The following is a 5,170-nucleotide window of genomic DNA, read 5'->3' on the forward strand; positions in this document are numbered from 1 at the left end:
AGTGAGTTCTGTCCTTCCTGATCCTGAGAGCATACAAAAGTCCTACGGGGCAACGGCTTTGCACACTGTAGGACAACCGGTAACCGATTACATCCACAAGAATGTGTCGTCGTCGTCGTCGTCCCCCCCCCCCGCCCCCGCCTTAAATGTCCACTAGTGCTTATTCTGGGAAAACTATGCTAAGACCTGGACATAAAAAATGGTCTGAGGAAAGCTAAACTCAACTACGGGAAGTTTAATGGCCGCAAAAAGAAAAAGAAAAAAAGAAAAGAAAAAAGCAAAATGAAAAGTGGGGTGAATTCAATGTAGTTAGACAGTAGTTTGGGTACCTCCCATTGAAGCCCCTTAGGCATCAGAGGAACCATAATGGGGAGAGTGGGAGGGCAAGTTTGGGAGCTACCACGGAGCTACGCCATTCCTTGTTCTTAATTCATCCCCATTTTACTCATGAGCCTCTGAGGCATCGCTCTTTCCCAGCCCAGCCTGTCTTCTTTTCTAAGAAGTTTGGAAAGAGGAAAGGAGGGCTTATTCCTACAGTCCCTCACCCTGTTTTCCTTGGAGTCAAGCAAAGAATGAAAGCGACTCTTTCACAGGGGGACCACTGGCCTCCTCACTCTCTTGCTCATCCACTGAGGATCACCAAGACCCAATCACATGCTACAGATCAGGTCTACAAAAGGGCAAAATGATCATGAGTTCAGAAAATTATCTGGGGGAAAAATGCCTGGAATTCACTTAGATTTTATTCAAGAAAACCAAATAAATTATGCTGTCAAATACCACCAATTTAGGCTGTTGGGAAACTCAGGTGAACACTGAACCCAGACAGAAGAGTAAGAGCATCAGATGACAAGTGTGGCTGTAGCACTGCCCTACTGGCATAGCCCTGGCATGCTGACTTCATGACTACTTGCAATGCCAGGAGACCAAGGACTCTCAGTGGAAAAAGCTCAGAGTTAGATACAGGCTATAGTTGGGGGTTGCCACAAATCACTGTGTAGCCCTGAGCTACCCCTTTCTCCTACTTTGACCTCAGTCTTCTATAAGTTGAGAATGCTAGAGCTAGTTGGTAATTACTAAGCCAAGGTAGCCTTAAGGCTCGATGTGTAGCTGCCTCTGGGACCTTCTATGAGGAGGGCTGTATTGCTATTCTCTAATCAAAACAGTTCTGTTTTATATTTTGAGACTTAAAAAAGCATGCATTTGAGGACTGGAGAGCTCAGTAGTTAAGGGCACTGCTGCTCTTCCAGAGTCTTGAGTTCAATTCCCAACAACCACATGGTGACTCTCAAGCATCTATAATGAGATTCGACGCCCGCTTCTGTTTGATGCCTCTTCTGCCACCCAGCATACATGCAAATAGGCATACATGCATATACATAAAATATGTAAATAAACAAATCTTTTAAAAAGTATTTTTAAAACACATATTTGAAAAATACCAGAAAAAAAAAAGCTAAAAAAAAAAAAACAAAGAAATAAAAGGCTGAGCTGTGGTGGTACATATCCTTAATCCCAGCTCTCAGGTGGCAGAGGCAGGTAGATCTCTATGAGTGCAAAGCCAGCCTGGTCTACAGAGCAAGTTTCAGGACAGTCTTGGCTATACAGAGAAACCATATCTACAAAACAAAGCGAAGCGAAGCAAAGCAAAACAAAACGAAACAAAAACTACCAAATTAATTGGCTCTTAAAGGCTTCTGTCATTTGAAATATCAATTGCAAACAGAGCATCTAATGATGATGTGCCCTAAACCCTACTCTGTAATTATAAAGAAGATGGCAACTGTGTAGATATTTGATCATTGTCATCTGATTTAGGAGGGGGAACAACATAGTGGGTAAGAGATTAGCCTAGCATTGTTGACTTATAAAGTATTTAGCACTTCATCTGATATTAAGTAAATGTTAACCAGTACTACAGACTAGCGTGGCAGAACAAAAGCTATTCCTTTGTGATATGACATTGTTAATTAGTAGTGTATAGTCTGTGTTAGGCATGTCATAAAGTCTTCAATACATCTAACTAGATCTGCATGCCTGCATATCTGGCAATCGTTATTACTACAAATAGAAAAAAAAAGAATAAAAAAATCAAAAAGAGATAGGAAGCTGATTTCCCCTATGTCCTACATCTCCAGCTCTTAAAACTAATGATCTACCCCACTCCTGATTTCAGAAAGTTCAAAGGATACGCCAGGCATAGTGATACACACCCAAATCTTAGTACTAGAGAGGAAATGGTAGAATCGGGAGTTCAAAGCAAGCATGGTAGGCAGGAAACCTTGCCTCAAAAAAAGAGAATACCAGATGTGGAGGTACTTATTTAGCACCAGGGCCTGAAGCAGGAGGACCCTAGCTTAAGGCTAGCCTGAGATCCAGAATGGGACTTTGTCGCAAACAAAAGTGTATGGCAAAGTGAATCGGTGTGGAAAGGACTGTGCATCGTGACTGGGTGGATTATGTTATACTCTTAAACTTGAAAGACAAACATCCAAACCATGAGATAAGCTGCAGGTCGGCTCTGAGAGCCTGGACCTATGACGAGCTTATATAGTTCAGGTAATAGTGTGCTCATGGGAGACCAGATCTGCCCAGGAGAGATGGCTCAGTGGTTAAGACGACACAAGCCTGGGTCCTGACGGATCTGAGAGTGCTCTGTGGCCTGATCAGGAACATGCTTGTACGTAACAGGCTTTCTGCTTTGGGGGTTGTAGAAGCTGGCAACCTGAGGTAGGTAAAGCCTTGGCTCCCAGGGCAGGTCTACTGGTAATCACAGATGTCTGAGCACCATCGACTCAGAAGCATCTGGTTGAGTGTGGAAGTACTAGATAGAAAAGGAGTACCATGCATTATAAAATTACTGGGATCAGAGTCTAAGTTTGAGTGTGCTGGGGGAAACTGGTAAACTGATGCTTCCCAAAGAGCAATCTCTCCCCATTCGCTGCAGCCTCCCAGTAAAAGAAAAAGGGGTGGCGGTGGCATTGCACTCTTCTTAGGTAACTGCATGAAAAGGTACCCATTGGATCCTTTATAACTTCACTGACAAGTCTGGATTTGTCTGTATCACTGAGACAAACTTAGGGCTCCAAATCCCAACACAGAACACTTCTGTGTCAGTTGCTGTTTATATGCACCAACTAACCGAAATCATTACTGTCTATCAACATCTGTGTTTGGCCAGGCAGTGGTGGCGCACGCCTTTAATCCCAGCACCTGGGAGGCAGAGGCAGGTGGATTTCTGAGTTTGAGGCCAGCCTGGTCTACAGAGTGAGTTCCAGGGCAGCCAGGGCTATACAGAGAAACCCTGTCTCAAAAAACAAACAAAAACAGCATCTGTGTTTGTATGAAGTAGATGAGGCAAGGGAAAACCAGCAGTTTTCCCTTGGGACAAAGGCTGTCCTGGAGGTGGGCTGCAGAAGTGTCTCTGTGCCAAAAACATGGACTGTTGCTCTTATAGAGTCAGTTCCTAGTGCTGTGTCAGGTGGCTCACAACTACCTGTGCCTCCAGCTCCAGGGCCTCCACATCCTCTTTCGCCTTACATCACACCCCCCCCATATGCACATATCCATATAACTTCAAAATAAAAATAGCAAAACTTCTTGGAGGGAATAAAGGATGATAATTTGGATCTCTAAGCCAATTCTTAGAAAGGAAATATGTGCAAAAGTTGCAAGAAGAAGGACAGATCCACAAATCCAGGTGACTGGCAATCAGGACCACACTTTTTTGTCTGTTTGTTTTTTTGTTTGTCTGGGTTTTTTTTTTTTTTTGTATATTTACATAGAATTTAGTGGCACTAGGCTAGCTTTGAGAAATTATATGCCAGAGTTAAGAGCAAGGAAGCCTGCAGCCAGTATTCTATCAGTTTTATCCATGTCAAAAATAGTTGTTGGTGGGCTGGAGAGATGGCTCAGTGTTCAAGCACTGACTACTCTTCTAGAGGTCCTGAGTTCAATTCCAGCAACCATATGGTAGCTCACAATCATCTGTAACGGAATCTGATGCCCTCTTCTGGTGTGTCTGAAGACAGCTACAGTGTACTCACATACATGAAATAAATAAATCTTTTTTTAAAGATTTATTTATTTATTTTATATATGTGAGTACACTATAGTTGTACAGATGGTTGTGAGAATTCATGTATTTATTATTATACATAGTACACTGTAGCTGTCTTCTGATGCACCAGAAGAGGGTGTCAGATCTCATTATGGGTAGTTGTGAGCCACCATGTGGTAGCTGGGATTTGAACTTAGGACCTTCAGAAGAGCAGTCAGTGCTCTTACCCACCGAGCCATCTCACCAGAGCCAAAATAAATAAATCTTAATATATATATATATATATATATATATATATATATATATATATATATGTGTGTGTGTGTGTGTGTGTGTATGTTGGTAGAAATATTGATGTGAGGTTTGCCCCATCAAGGCCTGGAAAAAAAAAAAAGATACTGGGTAAATTTTCCTTTATTTAGTTGGGGCCTGTGTACCTGAGCTGGTGTTGTGTTTCTTGTTTTCCCATAGACTGAGCAAAGAAATGTGAGTAAATACGAGGATATTCTATAACAGAGAGAGAGAGAGAGAGAGAGAGAGAGAGAGAGAGAGAGAGAGAGAACTTCCTGCTGCTTTAGGACTGTAGTCTTGTATAAGAAAAGGGAGGAAGTTGTCTTGTAAATGGTCACCATCCTGTTGTCTAGACTTGAAGGAAGAGATGCAGGCTTAGGGAAGCACCAGAGCAGCAGAGGGCTGCATTCGGATTTCCTGTCAGAGGTGGACTCTTGTATTTACATACAAAGCAGGAACCTACCAAAGACCCCCCTCAACATAGTTTGTGGAGCACAGGATGTAGCCTTAAATGAGGTCATCCTAGACCCACCCCCGAGTATTGTTACTTAGCAATGGGATCATTCTCTCAGCTAGTGTAGTACTGCAGTGTCAGCAGCAGGGCGAGGGGGAGCCTTGCCATCTCAAAGATATTAATACCAGTTTATTCCTCCACCTCCCATATATAAATACCTTATGACTAACAGCTCACATTTGTAGTACATTGTCCAGAGTCAGGGGAAATTATGTGGCTTTGTGCTGCAGAAGTCATATGAGTTAACCAGAGTGAAATCCACCCATGTCCTTGACCTGATTAGTTCAGTACACTAAGCAGCTGAA

At 42.7% G+C, this 5,170-nt stretch overlaps 1 protein-coding gene across 4 annotated transcripts in view; it reads right to left on the reverse strand.

The window, feature by feature from the left end:
• Dnajc18 (DnaJ heat shock protein family (Hsp40) member C18) overlaps nucleotides 1-5,170 on the reverse strand; it is a 35,700-nt gene extending 30,530 nt beyond the window's left edge. For 2 of the 4 annotated variants that reach the window (XM_029472129.1, XM_021150540.2), the window contains exon 1: nucleotides 5,043-5,170. The gene's annotated coding sequence lies outside the window, so the exon portion shown is untranslated. Of the gene's footprint in view, nucleotides 7-5,023 lie in introns of those variants that run through there. The other 2 variants (XM_021150539.2, XM_021150541.2) reach the window with 2 other exon arrangements.

The sequence above is a fragment of the Mus caroli genome, chromosome 18 (genome assembly GCF_900094665.2).
Source record: "Mus caroli chromosome 18, CAROLI_EIJ_v1.1, whole genome shotgun sequence".
NCBI classification, from domain to species: Eukaryota; Metazoa; Chordata; class Mammalia; order Rodentia; family Muridae; genus Mus; species Mus caroli.